This window comes from Ammospiza nelsoni, chromosome 2 (assembly GCF_027579445.1).
Source record: "Ammospiza nelsoni isolate bAmmNel1 chromosome 2, bAmmNel1.pri, whole genome shotgun sequence".
Taxonomy (NCBI): domain Eukaryota; kingdom Metazoa; phylum Chordata; class Aves; order Passeriformes; family Passerellidae; genus Ammospiza; species Ammospiza nelsoni.
Window position 1 is genome coordinate 26015060 of NC_080634.1, and position 27054 is coordinate 26042113.

Below are 27054 nucleotides of genomic sequence, written 5' to 3' on the forward strand. Positions count from 1 at the left end.
CCCTTTATGCACCTCCAGTTTCACAGATGTGGAAGTAAGAAGTTCCTGTGGGAACACAGAACAGGAATCATGCTAACAATACTCAGTGCATCCCAATACTTGGCAAATAAACACAACCCTCTGATACAGAGGTGGTAACAACAGGAACTTATCCCATCTAAAAGAGAAAAATCTGAAGATACCACCTATTGATTCCATTGCTCCACATGCAGATCTATTCAGCTGGGAGGGCCAAAGGGGACAAATAACCCTAGGAATATATGCACATAATGCTACTTGTCACCAGATGTTATAACACAGCCTCCAGTGGCAGGGGAAACTGTGTCCTTCCATTCACTGGGGAATGTCTTTCCTAAGGCTGACATTGGCATGAGAATGATGAGAGCATGTTGGAAGGACTCAAATGTAAGTGCAGGTCAGATTTGTTTCTAATGGCTTAGTAGCAGGGGAAGACACTTCTTAGGTTGTCCAAGAACAGAAAGCACCTTACAGAAGTGTGCAATAAGGTTTAATGACAACAGTGATTCAATAAACTCTCTTCAAACTCTAAGTAGGGATCATTGATGTTATGGAACAGGCCAGGATTCACTATTTTGGCAACAACTGTAGGATGAAGCTATGCTTTTTGTAAAGTTAAACTTTCCTTCAAATTACATCATATGTGTGCACCTCAGCAAAGCTTTGAGGAGCCTGAAAAAACAATGTGTCCTTTCCTGCAGTGACTTCTGTAAAATAAGAGACTGGATTAACCACCAGTCTTCACTGGTGCCAGCCCAACCACAACGTGTAGCATCAACACTGTGCTTGCAAGGTAAAAGCCACTGTAATTTTAAAGAATATCAATTATACATTGTGCCACAGAAGTACTATAATCTGACTGCTAATTTCTTACAAACTATGTCTTCTTGCACTCCTACATAATACCAAAATAAGAAACATTGAATTACTTTCTAGGAGATATTTACAAAACTCTGAGATATTCTAAGCAGATACAAGCTAATATTATTATTCTGAATAGCAGTACAAGCTGCCCTCCATCCACAGCACCGTGCAGGCTGTCATTTTTGTAGTTAGGATGCATTTTGCAGCAAGACATAACTGTTCTTTCAAGTGCACTGTACTGTTAGTTGTTGTCACAATTATTTATAACTGGGGACATCTATCTCCTACTAACCTTCTGTTCTGGTCCAATATACAGGAAACAATTCTTGAAGCATTAAAGTACAATTATAAGAATTTAAACTCAGTATTTCTTAGCTAGATTCTGCCCTCTGGTTTTGACTCTAATACCAGGCAAGCCAAAGATGATGTTCAGTCTTTCACTCTGTTGTGGGGTTTGGGTGTATAAAAATTTAATTTTGATGAGAGGTCAGGATAGAAGATGAAGATATACAGCTAAAGAAAAGGGCTTTCAAAGAGACCTGTAAACATGAAACCACAAGTTGCGTTTCTTTTTAAAACGTATCACAAAGGTACTGTAGCATTCTTTAACACAGAGGAGAAGCAGCAGAACAGTGCATGAAACACTCAATGCCAAGAAAGAATCTTCCCTATTTTAGCCATGAATTATCCTACAACCTTGAGAAAATTACTTACCCTATCTGTGTTTCTGTTTCCCCACCTATCAAATGGGGACAATGCTACTTTGTAAAACCACTCTAAGATTCTTCTAAAATGGATATAAATTGGAAACTTATAAAATACATGCAATTTCTAAAAAAGCCCACTGAGAATATAAGAAAAAATATGGCTTTAAACATTTGTTGCAATATTTTAATACAATTTATACCTTTCCCATAAGTACTTTACAATATTTTCAAGAGTTTATATGAACTATATTATTACTATTATCAGCACATGGGATTTGAAGATACTACATGCTTTAAGTTTAAACTTCCAACTGTTGGTTAAAACACAAATATTTTCCAGTATTTTTTTCCTAAAACAGGCAACAGTCCTCCAGCTGAGGTAGCACTGGATTCTTTGACACCCACAATAATCAGCAAACTAAAAGAAAAAGAGGTTAACACTGTGTCCTGCCTCCCCAGCACTCTTTTCAGCACTTACATGATACAGATGCTACAGAAGACTCACTCTTACTTTGAAGTGCAGGAAAATATATCATGGTAAAAGACTGCGTGTCATTCAAAGCATCCTTTGAAACTTCTTAAAAAACAGAGCTTTGTATCTGGAGAGGTTTTAATGATTAGTTTATTTTTCTATACTTTTAGACCACAACATAGAAAATTCATTACATATATAAAACTCAACAAACTTTGCAGGCTTTGATATTCAAATACCCCTACTTCTGAAAGTTTATCTTGCTTAAAAATGTATTTGTAGGGTGTGATCCAAAAGTGGCTGGACGTAACATTGTAGGTCCAATTCCAAGTCATCAATCAGTTTGTTACATTTTCAAGGCAGGTATTTCAGTGCAGAAGAGAAGTTTTCTCAACTTTGCATTACAAGACTGGATCACAGAGCTTCTTGAATAACCTACATTACAGATGGGACCAAGCATGGAGACTTCCAGGACCAAAAGGTTATGTTCTCTGGGCATTGTTAAGACTACATTCTCTAAACATTGTTAACAATCAAAAACAAAGTATCAGAACTGGGGGGGGGCTCACAAGTTTAGCACTCATTATAACCAAATGCTAAAATGGTTGTATTACTGAGGGAGAAAAAAGTTGGGGAGATTCTACAGCCATTTCATCTTTCATAAGTATTTCATTCACTAGCTTTGTAATACAGGCAGGAGAATTTCTATCCTTCAAATGATTCAATCATATTTATAGCAGATAAAAATTTACAGGTATAACATTAGGTACAGTCACCTTATCTCTGAGTAAAAAAATTACATACATAGTTGAATACAAAGGCAGCAAACTGGAATTTTTTATTCTTATCAAGATTAACATAATACTTAAATGCAAACAGAACAGCTAGATAAGAATTACAAAAGACATGAAATTCCTCCTATTTTTAGGTGTGATTAAGAAAGCAACACCAGAAATATAGGCAAGAAGGAAAAAACACAGTCATCCAAATTAAAATTATGTCGAAAAATATGTATGGCCCAGAATCTGTGTAGACCTCTGAAGAGAGATTGCTAGCTAGAAGAACAGGAGTGATGTGGGATGCTTTCAGATATTTAAGAGCACAGAGTGTGGAACAGGGTGCAAGAGCACAAATGTGCCCACAGAGGCTGTGCTAGAGCTTCAAATATCTCCAGCTCAAGTGACTAATGGGAATGTGCAAAGAGACAACCACTTCAAGCAGAACTTTTTACTGATTAAGTCACTACCATAAATCTCAATATGTTCCCTGCCATATTGGCAGCCTGTCCCTTTTTTCCTTTTAACTGTGGGCCAGATCCTCAGCTGGTATAAGTTGGCATCGCATTTTGTTGCCTTCAGTGGAGCTAAGCCAATTGATGCCATCTGAGCATCTGATATTATATTTCTGAAGCAGTTAAAAATGATACAGAAGCATTAATTACTACATAGTCATTTCTCATAACCTCATGGCAGGGGTGGAAAGACTTCTAATTTTTAGTCACCAGTCAACATACAAAGTGGAAGGGTCAATTGGTCATTCCATGCTCAGTTTGATGGCTGTAAAGCTACTAGTCATTCCAAACACAGGAAAAAACACTTTTCATTTTTCTATGTGATTTAAATACTTAAATTTTGTTAACTCACAGGCATGTAGCAGCTACTCTATGTCCTTAAAGCACCATAATCCACTGCATCTAAAATGTAATGGATCTGACATGCAGAAGAACAGGCAACTGGAGCAAAAAAAAATTCATTTAAGTGAGAAACCCAAGTCCCACTGCCAATAGTAGATGCTAAGGGAAGAGGGGTAAGAACACTTTCATTCATAAGCACTTTGCTACAGCCTAACAATACATCAGAGATGCAGACACAGAAAGTCTCCCATTTTGGTAAGAGAGAAAGTGGTCAGGGTTTTATTTTCTACCAGCAAAGGGTGAAATGAAGTACAGGACTAATTATGGACAACTGCACTTAGTTTGGACAATCTCTTACAATCATCTGACATTGATAGTTTATACCTTTTGTGTAAAAGGCCCATATGTTCCATTTCATGGCAGTAAGAAATAATCTTAACAGAAAATTGCAACACCCAAATAAAATCCTTCTTCTACAATGAAATAACCTTCCCTACTTTCTCCCCAACACAAAAGAAGTGTAACCTGGGACTCCAAAGAACCAGGGTGGGCTCAGAGACTTGAATATCCAGTAGAAGCAATGCATGCACATTTTAGATGCAGCAGAATGTTCACCAACTCACATAGGATATTGAAGGTATTGTCTGTGTATTGGAGGGAGGGGTAAATGGGGAGTTTGTCTGTGGCACTGAATCTATCTTGGCCTGCCTTCATTTGCATTCTTTGCCCTTCCCAGTATTTCCTCTCATATATAATTATCTCCTCAGCTCCCAAGTTATTTTGTTTTAAGCACTTCACACCCTCTGGACACTCAACATTGAGATCTTACTGAATATCACACAAGCAGATTGCCATCTATGTCTTTAAATGGGTACTAACCTATCAGACAAAAAAACTTATTCTCCACCTACTCATTAGAATTTGCATCTTAAAGCAGCATGCACATTTCTAACAAGCTTCCAAATGAGGTAGTGGAAGTAAGCAGATTCATTCTACAGGTAAATGTATAATTAACTGGCCTTAGGCTGACTGAAGCCCATGTCCCAAAATACAGAGGGTTTGCTATGGATATAATGTAATTACCCAATAAATCAAAGGCCAAAACACAGGAAGATAAACCCATGACTGACTTCAAGAGGTGTTTTACTTGAGTAAGGACAATGAAATTCAGGGCTTTAGTCACAAAAGAGCAGAGCTGTTGAAAAACAGAAACAGAGAAAGAGACATCAGAGAACACAATTTATGGGGGAAGGATAAGAATAAACAGGAAAATGAAGAGGAAGCAGGAGAAGCAAGGAAGTGCAGGTTTCAAAGCACACTAGCATTTAACATGGCAAAAGAAGTAATTGAATCTACTGTTACCTACTAGGAAAATGCCAAGATGCTGGTAAAGTGTCCCCACAGCCACACACTTTTGCTGTTAGGCTCTGATAGGAGGACAATGACATGAGCTCTACTATTGTCATTCTTGAGAGCATTCCACTGGGAACAACTTCAGATGGAGAAATAATGGACTTTCTCTCAGACCTAAGTGTATCTGAATAAAGATTTGAAACCTATTACATACCCAGTACAAAATGGAAGAGTGTTTAAAACAGACACATTCTGCCTAACTCAAATAAATTTAAACCAGTTGATTAAGAATATGACTTAAATTCATACAAAAAGTATCATCCATCTTTTAAAGCTTGGTCTCCTATTTCTACATTGTACTTGGCAAAAATATGTCCATATTCAGTCATTTTATCTTGAGTCAGTCATGGGATCCTGCTGTCCAGATATTGATGAGAATGAAAATTATAATCTTCAAATACTTCATTCTACTATTATTTAAGAAATATTATTACTTAAATGAGATACTCCCTTCCCAAAAGAATGCTCATAAAAATATATGCCTTAATTTAAAAAAATTGATTTTCTGTGTCCAAACTTTCTAACAATCTAAAAGTGTGTTCAGTCATCCTTACCACAGGGGAAGAAAGTAAGTAGGATTTTATGCCTGACAGAAATCCTGTAAGTGACAAAGCTCCTAATTTTGACTTCAGTGTAAATTTTGCCTCAGTATGAATTCACAGATTTGGCCAATTCTTTGCAGAGTTGACTGGGTTTCAAGTTTGTTATTACTTAGACAATAGTTTTGCTAGAAGCTTAAGAGCTCTTAGAAGAACTGGAGGGAATGAGTTTGACAAGAGACCAAAAAGATAAATTACCATTGTGTCCACTGTACTTTAAGTATCCAGTGGACATCAGCTGGCTGGGTAGAAAATGAGAATTAATACAGTTTAGTTTTAGAATACTAACATACAAAGTAGAATAATTATTTCCTCCCAAAAAATATGGTTGGAGTTTATATTCTCATTTCTTATGTAATGGAGTTTTCCTAATGTTTATTGTTTATCAAAAATACTTGTTTGCAAAGTTTCCTTAAAAAGCTGATATACCCAATTTCAAATTCTAATCAGAAAAACCATGCAGACGTTACTAACAGGCCAAATGCTGGAATGCCTGCCCAGGATTTAGGCTGTTCACTGTTACAGACACAATGTGAGTAAGACTCCCTATGAGATTTAGCTGAAAATTCTGGAGAAGTCTGGCCAGAAACCTTGATCATAAACAGAAATTCACAGGCTGTGAAGCCTCATAACATCCATGTCTCCAGTCTATTTCTCTGTTTTCTATACATTGACCTTTTTTGTCTTCCCTTTGAAAAGGAAGGGAACCAGGAAAAAAAAAGAAACCTGCCCATAACAGAGTTGTTCTAAATCTCTCTGAAGAAGCAGACACAACAAATAACTCCTCAGATTGAATCCCAGGTGAAAGCTCCTTGCTCCAGTTGTGTAGTCCTAAACAAGAGAAGCCATGCATTTTTTTTTTTAATGCTGCAACAAACTAGCCTTTAAATTTGTATTAACTCCAGTAAATTGTTCTTACTTTAATCTGTGATTTCGCTAGCTAGCAATAATTTTGGACTGTTGCTCAAAGGACATCTCTTTGCTCTGCTAACTACCTGTTATAATGTGTAAGTCACTGCAGAATTTACCCATGTAAATTTTGAAAGCAATTTGCAGCTCTGAAACAATTTTGAAATATTTCTTCAGATTCTATGCTGTCAAAACTCAATGAAACTGCAAAAAGCACATAACAGCTATAAACACTGCTGCTGGCTACACAAAAAGCTGCAAAGAGTAAGGGTTATCAGAGCAGGAAAACACTGTTAATACATAAGCATTGTTTCTTGAAGCATAATACCCCTACCTGGAAACTACACATTCCTACATATACGTCATATCAATATCACAGGGGTAAATATCTCTATGGAAAAAAAAAAAAAAAAGAAACCAAAAAGATAAATTAAACAACTTAACAAACAAGGTACTCACTGTTTAGAACCCATCTGTTAGTAGAACATAACCACTTCACTTTTCCCTCCCCTTCTTTCAGCAAAACGTGGAACTGCGAGCATTACAAAGATTGAATTTCTTTTCATAAAAAGTTAAAGGCTAATACTCAGTAGAAGCCAATAATAATTTTGTGTTAAAATATCTACATAATAAGTACACCACTGTGATGGTAAATTTCCACCTTGCACATTAAATACTAGTGTACTCAAGTTTCTCCTATGCCTGTGGCTTGGGCAATGCCCTTGTCAGGACACTCAGGATAAATCTCTCCTCAGATTATTCTGGTGTGAGCTAGCCCAACAAAAGGGACTTTTATTCTGATATGGCTCAACCAAAAAAGTACTCCAGACAGATATACAAGGAAAACAGAAAATACCCCACAAACAACAATCACACCACCATTGTGTATTCAAATTTAAAGTATTTACCGGATTAAGCAGTAACAGCACTGACATGACAACACATAGTATGGCCTCATCCTGCAAGCCTCTCATCTGAATAATCCTAAGTGTGTGCAGTCCCTTGCAGCAATTGTTAGGTGCAGAAAACTACGAAATTTGGGAGGAAACAGATAAAAAAGCTGAAGCACAGAGCAACAACATGACTCAAAAATCTACAGAAAACAAATAGAAATTCATAAATTAAACTGATTCTGACTTTTAATCTTGTCTGTGGGACTCAAGGTCTATCCCATGAGAATAAGTATAAAAAAGCAAAAGTAGCCCCTCCCTTGACATTTTATTATATCCCTATAGTCATCTCACTATACCAGATCAATTGCATTTGAAAATGCAGCTATTAAACCATAAGCAGATCATCTTTGGAGCCTTTGTTTGTCAATTGCATCAAACAACAATTCTTCTGCAGACAAGAAATCAGACTGTATTTTTACAATAATTGCAAGTCATTTCTAGGAAGAAAGAGGTAGCAACAATAGCCAAGGAAATAAAATAACACACTTTTGTGCTTTCCCATCAAACCCGATAGTGGTAGGGGTTTAAATCAGTCAGAGGCAGCTACGCATGAGAGATTCCACTCTGCAGGCTCTATCAGTCAGAAGTCAAGGATACACGTCCATGATTTATCACACTTTTCATGGTAATTAGCTAGAGTGCCATTTTGCTTCCAGTAGCATCACTCAACTTTCTTTTTTTAATTTGGTCTCTTTTTTTCTGCAAATGAATTTACATATTTCTCAGTCTCTCATCCCCTACTATGTTTTATTTATGAATATAGGCCTTGCTGATGGTAACTTTAATGTGAAGAAAGTAGTAATTAGTGTACCTATCTGCTAAGTTAATCCCTTTCCCACAATGTCTGCAGAGAAGTTTAAGGTAAGTAACAGTTTGCAGTCAATATTAGGTTTAATTATGCTTAATGAGGGGAACTATCTCTGTTTACTAACTGCACCTAGGTGTGTAGCTTCTATATGAGTTTTTCTCCCAACCTCATTCCACACTGTTAATAGTGCCACTGTGCAGGGTACCTGTGGTGCTTTAATCCATAAAACTTCTCCAGGAGAGCCAAGCAAGTGAGGCACCTGTTACAATACATGTTCAGAGGGAGCAGAATGGCCTTAAAACAATGACAGCTTTGTGGAAGAAAAAAGTTTTACCACCTCACATTTAGTGGATGCAGTGCACTGGAGAAAAGAAGCTGAAACCCCCAAAAAGCCCACAGATATTCCTCAAGGTTCTCCTCTTAAAAACTAAACTAAACTAAACTAAACTAAACTAAACTAAACTAAACTAAACTAAACTAAACTAAAAATCTTTTTTCCTGGTTTCCAGGGATAATCCACTTGGATATTTCCTGTAAGAATTACTCTGAACTTTTACCTCATTGAAAGCTGTGTTACGAATTAATACCCTGAAGTTGTACAAACGAATGAAGAATTCTAGTTGTATTTCTTGGGCAGATATCTTCCATAACTGAAGGGATTCTAGAGGCAACTGAAGACCATATCAATGTTGTCTCAGAACTCCCTACCAGCAAGAGGTCAAAAGCAAAGCCCCAGACTGAAACCCAGCTCTACTTCAACTGCTCTGTTTTCAGCATCTGAGCAATGTTGTTACTTCAGTCAGTCTTCCTAATGTGAAGATCTAAATTTCAGTTTGCTTCAGTACTTTTTGCCATAACATTTTCCTTTGTGATTTCATGTATTATCCCCTTAAGAAACTCATGCAATGGGAATTTTTAATACATATTTATAACTACCTATGAAAAATGTACCTTCCAAAATCTTTTATTCCCTAGGATGCATAGATTTAGGGGGTTTTGTGTGTGTGCACAAGGGACCAGGTTTGCAGGAGAAGTGCTGAAAAACAAAGCTGTTTGATTTCCAATAAGAAATGGAAATGGAACACAGAGAGAAATTGTTCTGTAAATGGAGAGGTTACTTCATTTGATTTTTTCAAAGCAGTAAGAAGTGAGTTCTGCATTTCATTCATATCAGAGAAATGTGACATTTCCTCAGACATAGCTTAGGGGTTTTATTTTTTCCCTTTTTTTTGCTCTAGCGAGCACTCTGCATGAGTCCACACATTCCCTCATTTTTGCCATTGGCAAGACTTCAAGAAAAAATCTCTGGTTAGAAAATTGGTCAAAAAAGCAGGAAAAACTTCTGCTAAATCATGGTTTTTGTTTTTAAAAAAACCACACATTTTATTATTACTTGATTTACAAAATAGAAGTAAAGTAACATTTTAATTAAAGGCTAAACTGCAAGCTATATCCAGATCAACTGTACATAATTTTGACTGTACAGGTTTCAAAATTTAAGCTCAAAGCTTATATGTACTTTTCCTACAATATGCCAAACTAACCCTAACACCCATATTACCAGATATTAAGGAAAAGGTTTCTAAAGGAGAAGTGCAATTTTTAAACTGATGTTTTTCCCTCTCAACACAATATTTAAAAAAATGTGATCTGAAAATGTAAGTACAAGTTTAACTACTCTGTTAATAGCTACATAAGAAAAAAAGAAAAGATACCTGTTTTCAAAGTGAAAAAATAACTATTTTCAATATATTTTTCCTTTTGCTCTTTAAGGCATTAATATTCAGATAAACATCGATTTCATTATGAGATGGAAATTATTTACAGGCACATATATTCTTCAGAAAATTGATGAGGTTTTGTACCCAAGAAGAGAGAAGAAGAGGTCATGTCACTTCTTGAATACAAAGTCCAGCATCTTAAAACACTACAGAATGACTCTGGGGATCTGAAGCACTTAAAGAATTCATCATTTTAAAGCTAGATTATAGAAATCCTAAATGGAGAATGAAAACAGCACTTAATACAACACCAGGAGAGAGCATATTCAAGTTACTTCTCACCTGCTGCTGCCTTTCAGTAGTGGCATAAACAAAGCTTGGGTAACTGAACATTAATCTATTTTACTAAAGCACAGTCCCAAAGATAACAGGATTACCTGCAGGCCATGGATGTTCAGTGTACATACACGAGCAACTGTCTCCTCAAAAATCCACAGGCAGCTCTCCAAACTATAGGAAGGAGATCTGCCTGAGAGGTAGATGGATGAGGGCATTTTACAAAAATCTGTGCAGCCCCAGAGGAGGAGGAAACTTGTTGGGAAAAAAGTTCCACACTTTTCTGAAGAGCCTGAGAGGATGGTGGGCTTGCATATTTGGATCAGTCTGGATAATAACTAGGTTTTTCACATTGCAGTGTTGCCTCCACACGTCTCTCTGCTCAGAGTCACCAATTATAAGGAAGAATAGTGGGAGGATGAAGATTTTTAAAACTAATTGCAAAATAACCAAAGAAAAGCTGTTTCTCAAACATAAAGACTTTCATTAGGTAAAAAAAAAATTCCCAAGATCTAGAAAGGTTTAGTTACCCATAAATGAATGAATTTAGTATAATGTAGAATAATGTCTAGGCAAAGAGAAAGATGCTTTTTCTTGATGATGTTTGAAGTCATGATAAGAGTCTCCAGTCTTGGTAAAGGAGTTAACCTGAGAGTGATTCAGTCTGGTGGCGTCCAGAATTTCAAGGAAGCTTAAAGTTTATATGGAAAGAGCTCATCTCACATTTATAGTCCAGCCAGGCAGGTGGGATTGGAACATTGTGTTTCAGCCACACACCAATCAAACCGTAAAAACATAACTTACGAGAGAATGCTTAGACAGAGATACTGACATCTTGGGGCAGTCCCTTCTCATAAAGAAACCCCAAACATTTAAATGTGCCTATAAACATAATTGTAAAGATATTTTAATTCAGAGGAAGGAAAAAGTTTCAGATCAAAGTTCTGCAGCTAATGACCACAATTCAGATTTATAAAAACTTATGTAATTAAAATGCTCTATAAGTGACTAAGAAGCAACATTTCTTGCTTCTTTTTTTTCTTTTTTCAATATTGATTTCTTGCCAGAAAAAAATACAAGTTTTCAGCTGCTTTTCTCTCAGAAGAGCCTCTGCCTACTTTCATGAATTCTCTCTGCCATCCTAAAGATATGCCTTTGGAAGGCATAGAGACTTGTATAATCCCTCAAGTCCTATTAATATCAGTAAGAATGATACAAGTTTGATTCCAAAGACCCAAAGTGAATGACTGAAATGGCCTCAAAGCTGTTTTTCAAAGTCAAAATGGTCTAGCTCATCTTCTTGGCACTAAAATGTGTTGCTGCCACAGAAGTGGTCCAGCTCCCATGGCTGCTGACTTCTTGCTGTCTCTCATGTTTTTGTCTGCCATTTCACTCGTGGTGCAGGATAAATAGGGGTCAGTCTTTTAATAACCCACACTTCTGAGAACTCTGAGCTATGCAGGAAGTTATGCAGGAATGCTGCTCTGCTCATCAAACTACTGTACAACGAAACGCTGGCTTTCACTGGAAGGCTTACTGAAAGAACAACAAAAGCACCTGTAAGGTGTTCAGCAGCAGCATCATAGTGTCCCCACACAAATGTCTGATTCAGGTCTAACAGGAAAACAGATGTCCATCTACTCAAAGAGCAGACAGGGAGAGAAAGAGGGAGATACTACCACAGAAAGGGAGAGAGAAAGAAATAAAGAGAAGGAAAGAGAAAGGAGGGAAAGGAAAGAGAGGGAGGGAGGAAATTATTTCACCATACTACTCAGTGAAATATCTATCTCCTGAACTTTGCAGGACACAATAACATTTGAAGTTAAAATCTTGAACCACCGGGTGGAGGATTTAGCCGTCTCTTTTACAAATAAGTACTTGTCAAGCCACGTTCTACTTTTACAGAAAAATAGAGAAGCCAAGTCTTCCCTGTTTTAAAGACAATGGAAGAGAAATCTTCCAGGAGAAGAAGCAAAAAAAGTCACTGTCTTGAGCTATCCACTGAAGAAAATTAACTTTCCCAAAACAAACACCAGAGATATTAAAGATCAGTACTTTAATCTGTCTGGACACCTGAATGTGACATCTGGACAGCAAAATTGCTATTTATCCTTTCTGACGAACGTAAACTGAGTCACTGGCACAGAACAAAGATTCAAAGTCAAATTATGTTCCATGTGGCAAAAGTGGCAAGTGTCACCTGTGCCATCATTCAGATACTATCAGATGATCTGCAGTTCAGATGAAGAAGAAAATGAGAATGACTAAATTTTCTTCTTGGCTTTGACCCTGGCACATATTTGATCAAAAACCATGGTAGCTAAATACCTTGTTCTGAATCTCAAAAAACTTTCATGGCATATACTTCTTGCCACCACGTTTTCACTCTCAGTGAAGAGGGAAGTTATCTTTTTCATAGAGGATCTATCAGGTCATGGCCCCTGGCAAAACAACATGAATCACAGGCCACACGATTCAAATGTGCTCTAAGAAAGAGAATTTTAGCATAATGAAACTCCATGCTAAAGAACTGAATGAGGAAACCAGTGTGTTGATTTAAGAGGCCAATCCTTTCACATTCATTATCAAAAACACTAAAGGAGGAAGAGTAAAATATTACCTGTGATTTATATCTCAAAGCAGGCACACTGGCCTGGCACTGTTACTTTTACTAGAATATCTGCTGGTTAACACAGCAGACATGCATGCAGATAAACATAAACACACATGGACACACATAAACACACAATACTGAACTTTGGGTTCAGGCTCTGGTAACCCATGTCCCCTTGGCACAAATCAGCTATGAAGGAACAGGAAAAAGTCAGTGTAATGGTTAACTAGCCCAGTGGGCCATTACTCATCCCAAGCAGAGAAACAGCAGTGCAGGCTGCAATGCCGGTCCCCTCTCCCTCTGGAATGCTACTGGATGCCTGGATTCAGCAGTGAAGAAAACCAGCAAATGAAGTGTCAACATAAGAAAGACGCTCAATTTCACCTCCTGAAGCTGCAAGTAAAGGAGGACTTCTGCATGGAAGCAGAGGTTTCCTGTGAAACTTGATGTTGAAAGAACATGACAGATTCCAGTATCAACATTTATCAAACATGAATGCATAGGTTTTGGTAGGATTAACAAAGTTATTGGTATCCAATATAGGCAACTATTCCCTATACAGAAACAAGTGATCAATTCTTGTGGCAACTGGCCAAGTGTCAATTTTGGAAGCTGCAACCATGGCACCAGGACTGCAACGGAGGGTTAAAGTGCATCCATTCAGGTGAAAGACTAAACCAGGAGAATTCCTACAGCCTATCAGGAAAATTCCCTCAAATATTTCCAAATCTTTCCAATTCTTTTACAGCAGTGCATTAAAAGTGAACATATCACAACACACACTGTATCTCTTCCAGTGCTACCTCAGTAAGCATTTTGCAGAGTCCATGCACTACTGCCTGGACTTCAGCTTGAAAAGACAAATTTCATCTGTTTTTTTTTTTTAGTTTTCAATGATTTAATTTCATCAGCCACAGCAGAAATGACAATCAAAAATTCAGGTTTATTTTTTATGTTTCAACAAAAGCATTGGCTTCTTATTTAAGAAGACCTTGAAATACATGATTCAGAAGAAACACACCCCCCAAAAAAGCAGGTTCTTGCTTTCCTTAAACTCACTTCCCCTCTGAAAGGGTTTGCTCTGTGTGTGGATAATTCATTTACCTTAATTATTTTGAAGTGCTTCCATTTGAGTGGGTAGGAATCAAGTATCCACAACACCAAAGTAGGTCCTAGAATTAGTTGTTGTAAACAAAATGTTCTGTTGCAGTGGCCCAAATCCACAAAAGCAGTAGGACTTGAGTATTTTGGCTTTTTCACAAAGAGCACCCAGATCCGTGAGAATATATTATAGGACTTACATTTTATAGACAGGTCATATCTTTCCAGTCAGGAACTTCAGTTGTTACCCTTTGTTGGATGTTTTCAGTCCAGATAGCTTTCTGGTTAATTAGGTACACTCACTAAAACTAACAACAAGAAGAAAACAATCCAAGAAAGTCCTGGGAAAACTTCAGATGGAAGTGTTTGGACATAGTTATGTGCACACATCCACAGAGAGAAGAGGAGGAATCTAGGGAAAATGCACAGGATTGTCACTTTACAGTCAGTGCACACTGACTTGAACAAGGATTCAAAAAATAAACACATCTAACATTTAAATCCCAGGCTGCATATTCACCCTTTTTCTCATGAGTGTATGTACACTTAAAACCAAAACCCCAGCAGCTAAACATCTACAGCTTTGAGGAATTTCAGCTCTCAATCCCATGGCAAAGCTGCCATCCAAATGTTTCACTGTATCCACAAGCTTCTACTACCACATTCTGATTTAAGGACACAAATGCAAGAAAACTAAAACCAAAGACAGAGCAAGCAGTTGAAATGAAGAGTCTGTGCTACCCATCCCTTCAGAGATACAAAGATGTGATGTAGGCATCTGGAGAAACAGAAGATATCTCCTCTGGTGCGTCTCATTCCTTAGGTGTCCCCATTTTCAAACTGCATTCCTGTGCTTTGCACAAACTTCTACATTCCTTTGCAGCTCATCTGCACTGTTGCCCATAGTTACACCCAGTATTTACAGGTAAGCCTGCAGCCTTGTTCCTCCATGGAGGTAAACAAGAGAGGAAGGAAAATTGTATGAAGGAAAGTAGCAAACAATTCTGCACTTACTTGTCTGTAGTTGGTAGCTATGTCTTAGGAATAGTTGCTTTAAAATACAAGTAGTTATTGAGGTTTGGTTTAAAAATCTCTGCCAGTTTTGACATTCAGGTGAAGGTATTGCTGCTGGCTCCAGAATAATTTGCATATCTTATCACTAAATAAAATGTCTGAGGTGTGCACCAATCTGATGAAATTATAAACAAGAGTCCACACAAGTACACATACCTTCCTGTTTGATTTCTGTCCTGTTCACTCCTCTATAATAAATCATATGATCATCTCATTCTAGCTGGAGGTTTAACTGTTCATGCAAAAAGGAAAATGTTAACACCCTATTCTTACCCATACTTTACAGCTGAGAACATGACAAAAATGTAATTTTGGGGAGCAAGCAGAAAGCTTATTTTGCTACCATCCATCTCCTCTTTTACTGTTACAAAATTAGTGGAAAATCCCATGTATTTATGTATTTTAAAAAATAATTCCCCACCCTGAAAGTAAATAAATAAATTAAACTACACCTCTTTTACTGCAAAGACAAATATACATGCCTAACTTTATGTCCTGCAATTAATCTCATGTATTTCAACAGGATTACTCATAATGCTGTAAGTGAAATACACGTGTAAATCCTTGCAGAATCATGGCCTGAATTTCCAAAAGTTATATGGCCCAATTAAATGCCTAGGTCTAAATGTCTCTAAAGAAAGATTAGAAAAAAAAAACCCTTTAGGCATAGTAAGTAACAAAATCGACTCCAGGGAGTAACTATGGGGGAAATAGCATTGAGGGTGTCGCCTTCCCCTGGGAAATTCACCTGTCACCAAATCTTTTCATAAACTCATCTTCCTCCTCTACCAGTTACCACCTTCACTCACCACTCTGTTCTCTAACACCAAATATGACTCTCCCTTCCCACACCTCCTCTGCTGCTACGTGAGGACGGAGGCAGGAGATGTATCTCACTCATTCTTTTGCACTGTGAAGCAGGATGAGAGCACAGCCTGGCCCTCACAGTAACTAGCAGGGTAATAAAGAGCTCATGTGCTAATTAAGAGGCCTAGGGTGCACAGCTTTGCTCCTTAGCCAGTTGCTGAACTGTTCACATGCCAGTGTCTCACTGAAAATTGTCCAGCAAACCCTTTAGACAACCCTGAACCTATCACTGGAGTGATCAAGCAGCAACAAGCTGCTTGATCAAAATGTATATAAATTACATACTCAAACTGCCATAAACATACATAAATTACATACTCAAACTGCCCAGCCCTGCCTCCTGAGGAGTACCCTACCAATGGCTTTCTCCTGCAAATACTCATGAATGGCATGTGAGAAGTTGCTCGTGATCAGGGTTTTCACTAAAATCCATGGCTTACGCAAAAACTTCTGCTTGTAAATTAACTCGGAAAAATTAACTAAAATGCCAGGAAAACAAAGTCAATCCCTTAAAAGTTCAAATGACTATTTGTCACAAACATTTCACCTCTACTAATGAACTGCAAAAATGAATGATAGAAATGCAAAACTGTATTATGTTTAGCAGTTAACATTTTAATAAGAAGGAGATTAGCAATTTTTAATACCTCCAGTGCTTTGTTATATACAGTAGCACAATAACTGAATATTTTAATTGCTAATTATTTAGACCTCATTCAGTTCTCACTCAGGCAAAACTCCCATTGAGGGACTCTTGCCTGAGAAAAGAGCTACAGGATTTGTTTTACTGTAATTTGAAAAAACTTTATATATCATAAAAACTATCAAGTAATAGTGAGACAAAAATCATTAAATCCTTAGCAATATTAAATCCTACTGAAATTCCCATTGACTCTCAACGCCAATGTTTTCATATTAAGTAAAACAGATAATTGCAGTTTACCAGTTGTAACTTACCTGTATAATTTATGCCCAGATATGCTGGTGGCTCTTAAAGAGGCCTAATAATGTTTTGATTCCTCTTACTATATCTCTGCTTTTCTCCTGTGGGAAATCTCAGTTTAGATGTGATAAGGAAACAGCATTTCCAAACAATTATGATGTCAACACCTTCGGAAACACAAACATTAGCATTTGGTTTTACCTTTTGACTTTGGCCTCCAAAAGGGTTAAGAGCAGCTCTCAACACTTCTTTCTTATGCTGCTGTAAAGAAAAGAAATTAGTATATTTAGGGATTCGCACACAAAAAACCTTGAGTTTCCGTAACAGTCAAATAGCTGGTGTTCAGTGGGTGGAATGCTGTATATATATAAACATACACCTATCTGAGGGAAGACAAAACAAAGTCCTACACATTTGCATGCAGGGCACAGGTGACAAAAAAGTAAACTGCACTGGTATTTCAAATGTTATGCTATGCATATGCTTCAGGGAGGGAAGTTATACAGCTGGACACAAAATAAGTAGGGAGTGATTTCTAAGGCTCCATGCTTCAAAAAAGTAATTTTTTTCCATTAAGTGTAGTTTAATTCATCTTAGGGATAAAACCAAATGTGTGTCACAACTAAAGTTTTGCCTGTTATGTTTGTCATTCAAATGCATTTTGGAGAAAGTTAGAGGTAAGTTCTCTAATAGGTTGAGTCTAAAGAGTTTATTTTTTTTAATGAAAAACATGTATAACATTTTCATATTTTCAGCTAGAAATGGCTTTAAGGACTAAAATGTTCAAAAATCTCTCCACAGGCTGCATTGAAGAAACAAAGAACCAAAAGCAGACCTAGTACCATACACTGTTAACTATCAAAATGCTCAGAAGTGGCTATCACACAGCCGAGGAAAAAGTAAGCATTTTGAAGACTGAAAGAAGAAGTTGGGAACCCTCCTCCACCAATTCAGAATACGGTTTAGGGACCAGATTGGCACAGTTTCCAATCCCTGTTTTAAGAGGTTCACTTAGATTACAGTGCCAAATCAATTCCAGTCAAACTTCCTTGCAGGAGCAGTGAGTTCCCTTTGTTCCTCTCAACTGCTGACTTTCCACATAAGAACCCGTGTCCAAAGCTAATGCCAGCTTGAGTGTGGCAGGACTGACTAAAATGACTGGTATTCTTTAATAATATATATATATATAAAATTTCTAAAAATATAATTTTAGAAAAATTACTTAGGTAATTTAAAAATTAATAAATAGCTTATATATTATAAAAATAATATATCTATTTTGCTCGTGGTAGTTTTTCATAGCTAGCCACAAAGATATTTTAACTACTGGGATTATAGGTGAGAAGAGATTACTCATGAGAGCGAACTCATCTTTGGAGAGCCTTTACAAAGTGTTGCTTTCTCAAATAAAGAAGATATTACAACAGTAGGCTTTCAGGCTCATTGTTTCCAAGTTCCACTGACTTCCCACCAGTTCCTGGCCACTGCAGGGATGCTTCTGTTTCTTTTTCTCAGACAAGCTCAGATCTTGCCATTTTCCTTTTGTTTTCTGGGTGCTTTCTATCTGTGGTCATTACAATCAAACGATGTCTCCAGCAGCATTTGCAGAAATTTCCCTGTGACAACCCCCCCAGCCTGTGTGGCTCAGTCCTGAGTGTACTCTGCACAGGCTGCTGCATGGCAGCTTCCACTGTTTGCAGGGAACAAGGTTTATTTTGCTTGATCCAAGGCTGTGCAACAAATGCTTCAGCTTTCCTATGGTGTGCAGTTGCCTGAATGGAGAAAGACTTGCTGAACAGTGGCTGTTAGCACTTTCCAGCATTACACAAGGATGGTCTGGAACAGCCTGTCAGATCTGCACACACAATGAATAAAGCAAAGCAGAAGGCCCAGATATTGAGTAATGAGGATGGGGTTTTGACCTTTAAATGCTGCCGGATGGATTGCACGAGGATGTGTTTGATTCAAGCAATACTACTAGGTTTAAAATGGTACTGTTTGCCTAACGTCTACCTCAGCTCCCAGCTGCACCACTCTGTGCTCGCTGGCACACGACGTGCTGCAGGGAGAGATGCTCTGCTGAGTGAGCCCAGGAAGAGAGGGTGCTACTGGGGAGCCTGAAAAGCATGGAAAGAGCCTGTGCGAGAGAAAACTTTTTATTTTAAAACACATTGATCAGTCAGACCTCCAGCAGTGTTTAGACTCCACAAGTTCTGCAAAGGATTAAATCCAAGTCAAAAGTGTCAGTTTTTCTTCTTTGGCCTACCGGCATTTGAGCATTTGTGCAACTACTCATGATGACAAGCTACCCTCTTGTCAGCTGTAATTTTTGCCACGAACTGCTGTACAAGAGTCTGTATAACTGTTACAGTTACTTTATTTTCACAATCATTAATTGATCCTTTCTAAACATTTGAATGCCTGAATTTAATTAGAAGCAACATTTCTGCCACAGTTTTTATAACTGTTTTTATACATGATTTAAATTAATCAAGCCTTATACTTGAGATGGTAATTTGTTGGACCAAAACAGCTGTTTCCAGGCCATACACTTTGTCTTCAATTCCAACCTCCATGTTTAAACCTTGTGGTTTAACTTAGATCAACAGCGTATTGGTGATTCAAAATATATCACATCAAGTAATACCCTCAAAATCTGATGCATTTGTATGACACCAATGGAGTGAAAAATTCTGCTTGCAATTCAGGAAACCACTTTGTTTTTTTCACTTTTACATGAAAGTTAACTCCCTGTACAAAGCAGAGGTGAATACTTCACAGTATAGGCTCACTAGAGGCTTACTGGGCTCAAAGCTGTAAGTCTATCAGTCCTCAGAGAGGCTTGAGGTAGGCCATGGGGATTTCCTAGCAAAATGTGCTTTTCAGGATGAAGTAAATGAGGTACATTTATTAACTCTGCTTTTTAAATATCTAACCAGAATGAGTTAGGTATTTAAAGTAAGACCACAAAAGTAAGAAATAAGAAATGGATAACTTAAACAATCCTAAATTAAAAATGCCTCCTCCACTATGCTAATTGCTTGTACAGTAACAAGAGCGTGCTGTACTGCTGAAAATGCAAACAAGAGGAACTATGCACACTTTTTCATTTCCTTATGTTGATACCTTATAGGCTGCATGACCCTCTGATACTTGCTACTAATGAAAAAAGCACTGTTCAGTGACCTATCATCAGATTAGGTGAAACTGAAATAACCACATTCCATTCAAGAAAATGTAAAGAAGGTGTCAATTTTATTTACATTTTCTCTTGAGGTTATGGTGGGAGAGGGAATATTGTAGGATGGTAAATCTTCTCTTTTTGAGATCCTACATTTAAGAACAAAATTCAAAGAGTAAGATAAATTATATTAGCATCACTCCAGTTCAATTCTTTCCAAACACAGTCATCACACATACAAAGTGTGTGACTAAAGTCCAGCAGCAAGTGAATGAAAGAAATCACTGTTTATGAATGCTAAGAATATAGGAGTCAAAAAGAATCTCAGACATGATTCACTGTGAGACTACTCATAAATCTCTTGGTCTCTTTTGAGATTCAACCTGGCATGAAACTTGGGCAAAGCATATTCTCAGCAAAATGGACACTGCATGACCAAAATGCTCTAAAAAAAAAAAAATTGTGTGAGAATTTAGTGTCTGCGGAAAAAGCTTGAAATCCCCTCATTTTCAGGACAGTATTACTAGCAGAAGAACAGATTGTCTCACACAGGCTCACCACTACCCTCAGCTTTGAACTAAGGGACCATGTTGAATTAGCAAGTTTTGGGGCTGCTTCAACCCTTCACTGGACTTACAACCAAGTTATTGTAGTAATGGTTTTTTGTGATATTGACTTTGGTCCACTGAGAACTAGATTTGAGATATCTGTAACTTTTCTCAAGAGTCAAGCTTGTATGTCTGGGGGAAAAAAAAACAAGGGAATAGCATTAAATTCCATGATAAAGACATTGTCTGAAGAATTTCTGAAGACAACTGTCCAAAGCAGACCACTGACCTGGTCTAAAGTATAAGATAATGAACTGGATATGCTTTGGCTTTTTTGTGGGGAAGGAAGCTTTGTACATGTACAGAAAAAATTTAAAGAAACAACTGTGGTACAGTTACATCCTTCACACATGAAGAAGTCATTCAGGAAACAATTTAAGTTCCCTGTGCACTACTCAATTTTATTTGAAAAGTACTGCCTGCCCATATTTATCTCTGGGAAAGATTTGGATTAACTGTCTAGGCTCAGGACAAAATGATCTTTGAAGGCAGCAGTCACATGATGGAGAAAAAGCAGCATCTGTAATGCTGTCTGAGAGGTTCATATGCCTTCACTTCAGGTACCATAAGTTTACTTAAAGAAATCACCACGTGGAACATGAGAAGCAAATGGCATTTTTAATATCAGAGCAATGAGCCTGTGTATTTCTTCAGAAGGAAATACCAGTGCAGACAGGGAATTAAAACATGCCATGGCAACAGCTGAAGACTTCAACTGTCAACAAAATCAGGCTATTAATTTTCACATAAACAGTCTTTTAAAATCTTTGATTTTTAATATACAGTCCAAAGATCAGTCTCACATTTCAGCAGCTTTTGTCTTTTAATGCCGATCACTTCAGCTGACTTTTCACACCACCCTGTGCTTTGTCTCCCCTTTGGAAAAGGTGAGTGAAAATATCAAATGATATCTTATTCTGCCAAGACCAAAAGAAACAGTTCAAACATTCAGAAATATTAGGCAGTGGCCTTACTTAAGATAGGAAGGGAATGTGATTAGCAGCGGGCAAGGGAGGAGGGGAGAACCAAATCTCCTCTCTTTCTCTATTTCAATCTATGCTCAGGGCTAGGCTATGTAAAACAACAAGCAAAAATTACTGGACAGAAAACAAAGAATCATTTTGCTTCTCATCACATTCTCTTCTCAAGTGACAGATACTGAGATTCAAGAGGAGCCTGGGAAGCAATTTTCTTGTTCACTACCTCTGAAATCTGCCCAGACTGATCCACTTGGACTGAACTACCACTTGCCACAGGATGCAGTCTCTCAATGGAAGATTCCAAATGTGGCTGGGAGAGCAACTCATGCTGCTGTGGCCTCTCTGTACCTCCTCAGAAGACAAGGATGTCAGACTTTACAATCTGTCAATTTACAGCATCTCCACAGACTGTATCTCACTCAAATAACAGGAAAACAGCCACGTGATGTGTTGTTACCCATCTTTTCATTCAAATTTCTGAGCTATTTCTGAAATGGAACACGACTGGAACTTTGACTGAGATGAACCAGATGTCACCTCCTAACAAAGAGAGACCTCTCTGTCTCCAGAAACACAAAGTAGGAATCAAAGGTGCTGATTTTGTCTGAAAAATCATTACCACCTTTAAAATTTAATTCCCTTCAAGCACTAGAGATTAGTCTGGAGGAATGCAGAAGGGAAGTGAGAGATGACAATTCTCCATTCTCTCCAGAGATTGTGTCCCTACAGATTTTGTTTCCTGTGCAGCACTTAACTCCTTGATGCCTTTTCTCTCATGATCTCTTCCTTGGCAGAAACTTCTTCAAATTTAAAAATCAGAACATGAGCCAAGTAAATAAAAATAAATAAATAAAGTTCAATGCCTATAAAAAGTACACAGACTAACCTGCTTAATTATTAACAAGTAAACATAACAAATTCTGAATTATTTACTTAATCTTTTTCAGCTACAAACCTCAGACTTTTAGAGCATGAAATACATGCTTTATTTTAGGACACAAACCAGGTATTTTATAAGGCTGTGGACATTTTTTTTTTCAGGTGGGGGTGCTTTGAAGAATACACATTTCTTATTAACCCCCAAATACCTTCCCCTCACCAAACCATGCTGGAATTTTAAATATAGAAATAGGAGCTTTAGTATAAAGATCCTGTATTCACGTGTTTGCTAGTGAATAGGAGGGCTGTTTCTGAACTGCAGCTGAGCAAAAATAAAGTTCCTGTGAGGCATATGCATCTTCCTCAGCTTCTGTACATCTGCTAGGAAGATGCTAAATTCAGAGGGAAAATCTGGTCAAAGTTCCAGACAGAAATTCTACAACAAAGGATAAAACAGCCCCAGTACAATGACATTTTCTTTACTGAATAAAGCTACCCTGCTGAAGTGAACCTCATCTGTGCCACAAACAAAAAAAGGTCATCAGCACTGGTCCCTGAGGTTCTGACAAGATGCTGTTCTAGGCCAGACTTCCAGCGGAGCCCATCTTTATGTTCTCCCTTCTGACACATTGTTCTGCCCAACACAGTGCTGATGTGACACAGCCTTCCCAGGTGATATGCTGAAAAGGAGGGAAGTTCAAGGTTCCCTTCTGGATAAAACAAGTGACATTTCTTTACCTGCTGAAGTTAGCACAGATCCTTTGAAGTCCCCAGCATTCAGCAGTGTAAAACAACTCCCATCTCCTCCTCAGTAACCTCAGGCCATCACACAGTGACAACTTTTTGTCTGAATGGTAATATCATCATGACCACCATGGCAGAAACATGGTTGTGAATCTCAGACAACTTTTCTCAACTAGCATTTCATAGAAATGACTCTGTAATATTGTTCTGAAGCCCTGGATTAATGAAGATGTATCATAAAATCACAGAATAAGCTGAATTGGAAGGGACACACAGGCATTATCAAAGTCCAACTCCTGGCCCTGCACAGGACACCCCAAGAGCCACACCATGTGCCTGAGAGCATTGTCCAAATCCTTCTTGAGCCCTGTCAGGCTTGCTGCTGTGACCAGTTTCCTGGGAAGCCTGTTCCAATGCCAAATCACATGTTATTGTTCCCTCAGCCTTGATACAAACGTGTACAATGTGATAACTGATAACATATTTATTAATCTACTCTTTATTGCTATAATGGTCAAATATAGTTTGTTTTTTCTCCCCCCGGTTTTAGATCTTAACAATTTTGTCAATATTTATATGTTATACTCCTTTTTTTCCCTACCAAAGCCTTCCAAAGGTGCAATACAGGAATTCAGGAGATGAGACAGTTAATCACAGAGTTGGCTTAGTCTCTAATTTAGGTGGCCTACTTATGTTAGCAACGTTTTATTAGTACGTTATGCTGTATATTTAATATTTAGTACACTGTATGAGAATGGTTTACTGTGTAGTGCTCACATAAATGACTTACAAATTCTGTTTGACACATAGAGAAGAGTGTATAAGTAATACATGTATTTCTGAGTATACCTAATGCTAGAGAAAATAAGGATAAGCAGAAGACATGTAGAGAAAACACTGAAATGTATCTTTGATGGACTTAGAGGCTAGCTTACAAATACTTCAGTAGACAAAAGATGCAGCATTAGCCATATAAACACAATGCCTATCCCTTCTTTAACTTTTCATTTCAAATCTTCCTCTGGAAGCCTCAGCTGAAGGAAAAGGACTTTGATTCAAAATTGCTGAAGTTTCACAATGGAAACAATTGCAACAAAACAAACAGCAAATTCTCCCCAAACCTTTTGTATTTTACTAGACCCAGAAGACAAAGTAGGATCTTTCTTTGAGTTTAGAAGTGCTTTCAGGACATTTTTCAAGAGGCAGATACGTTAGCTATGTCCTCATGAATTATGCAGCCTTTCCAGTGTGTACTTACACAATGCTAGCTGGAAGCCCCTGGGAAGGATGCCCAGTGCATATGAGCAGCAGGTGGTACCAAAGGAGAATCACTCAGCCAGAGCAGATCCAAGCTTTGAAGAGCTGGGGAGCAGCTCTGAGCAGGGACCCCAGTTATCTTGCTATTGCTATAGCTGTTTTGGTTATATTGGTGTTTAGAAATTACCACTGAAAAGGAGATTTCGACTTCAGTCCTTAGTGAGGATGAAAAGTATACTCGTTTTCATGCTCCTTCTATTTACAAAGTGAATCAAAGCTCAGGCATCTGTACAGGCCAGAAAAGGGAAAATCACAGAATCCTTTTGCCTGACATGAATCAGCCCTATGTCAAAACGCCCATAAGCCATCCTGGTACAATTCTTACATTTGCTTTTGATCTCTAGCTAGTGAAGCATTCACATTTATCAGAAACATGTTTTTCTGGTATCAATGGGCAGGTGAATGTAACAGAGTGAGGAAAGGATGATAATCTCCCAAGACAAGTGTTCTCCAGTTGACTCTGAAGCTCACAATACCCCAGTTAAGAAATAAAAGATCATCAAAAGGCAAGAAAACTTATTTGTAATCAGTTTTAGCTTTTTGTATTCTGCTGTGTAATTTGTCAATATATCTATCAATCCTTCCACAATGAGGTTGCTAAGACAGATGCTAAGACTTCAGTAAATATCAAACTTATTTTCTGCAAAAATAGATGATCACAGCAAAAGCATGGGTTTTTTTCTGCTGGTGAAGTATTTTCAGTATTATTACAAAGGACTCTTACTGTTTATTAAAATCCCTGACAAAATATCAGTTCTAAAGCTTTTTCCACTGTCATCAGTTGCTGTTTGTCAAGTGACATTCAAAACATTTTTATTTTTAAAAACAAAAACAAAACAAAAGTGAGCCTATTTTCCATTCTTTTTATTCTTGTACTTTACTGAATTTTTCAATATTACTCCAGTACATGTATAAGACTTATACGGCATACCTAAAATGCCTCACAATAGAAAAATTTAGTTCACATTTCCTCTAGGAAAAAAACCCACAAAACAAAACAATCTACAAAACCTCTTAGAAAATGTGTCTTTCCCCAGTTATATTCAGTAGGGAACATTAAAAATTCAATATTTTCCACTTTGCAATGACTTCTGGACACAAAACAGTTCCTTCATGCTGCAATAGGTTTGTCTAGTCTAAACATAAAGGGAATTAGAACAAAAATACACATTTGAAACAGTACTAAAAATGACACCCACAAAACATCTTCGATCCTGATATCATTCTTCCCCTTATTTTTTCCGGTCATTCCTACCATTTGTTACAGATATTTATTTTTTATAAAGATTAATGTATAAAAACCAGTACATAGAAATCAAGTAACAAGAATGGCTCTAATTAAAAATTTATAATATTACAAAAATAACTATTATATTAATCAATATGAAGACTGAGATGTTCAATCAGTGGCACATTTTTAGTTCTAACATTCATTCTGCTTTAAGGACATGAGGACAGTTGATTAAGTAAAAGCTGTAGCCGAGATAATGTCAATACACAGCATCTGGATTAAAACCATGTTGGGAGCTATACTGCAAGCTAGCAGATATCTCCATTACAGGAATGCATCATTTCTTATAGAACAAAGTTTCTACAGATTAAGATTTGAAAAAACAACCCAAAAGGCTCTCCTCTTTTAGCTGAAAATGCACCAGCAAAACTGCAGGGATGGTTGTTGATCAAACTTAACTATGCTTTAATCTTACTAAAATCAATAAGAATCATTTAACTCACTGCTTTTACACAGCAGAGATTTTAAATTAAGAAAGCTTTAGTACAAATACTTTCCATAGTAAAATCTGTTTCTTGAAGTGATACCCCTCAAAACATGCAATCCACTTGATACTATTTTAATAGAACCTACATATATAACTTCTATCTATATTTTTCTAAAACTTGCACTGTTCTTTCATTTAATATAGGTCAATGGATTATGTAGGGTTTTGTCCTGTTATGTTAGAAATGACTAAACAAAGTTTCTGGAACATGTCATATAATACTACGTTTTCTGATAAGAAACACTTTATATTGCAGTAGAGTTTTGAGATCACAGTGAGATTGATGTATTAGGCACTGCAGTGCACAGACTGGAAGACAAGTTGTCGCTAGAAAAAAACTTTTCAGACAAGCCAACCAAAGGGTGAAAGAACAGGAACTATTTTTTCAGATGAGTTGAGACACACAGATTGGAGTTATTCAGGAAATCTGTGACAAAATTCAGTGTTGAACTTTTATCTCAGGTTAAACTCCACTGCTTTAACAAAGCCTTCCTTCCTCTCTATTAATTATATGAAGCAAAAAATCCCAGACTTA

General features: G+C 37.3%; 1 protein-coding gene across 2 annotated transcripts in view; it reads right to left on the reverse strand.

The window, feature by feature from the left end:
- Positions 1–27054, reverse strand: part of ZBTB20 (zinc finger and BTB domain containing 20) — a 473031-nt gene that overhangs the window by 369350 nt on the left and 76627 nt on the right. Inside the window, exon 3 of one of the 2 annotated variants that reach the window (XM_059466192.1) lies at positions 17234–17293. The exons of the other annotated variant lie outside the window; for it this stretch is intronic. The gene's annotated coding sequence lies outside the window, so the exon portion shown is untranslated. The remainder of the gene's footprint in view (positions 1–17233; positions 17294–27054) is intronic. 2 annotated transcript variants of the gene reach the window in all.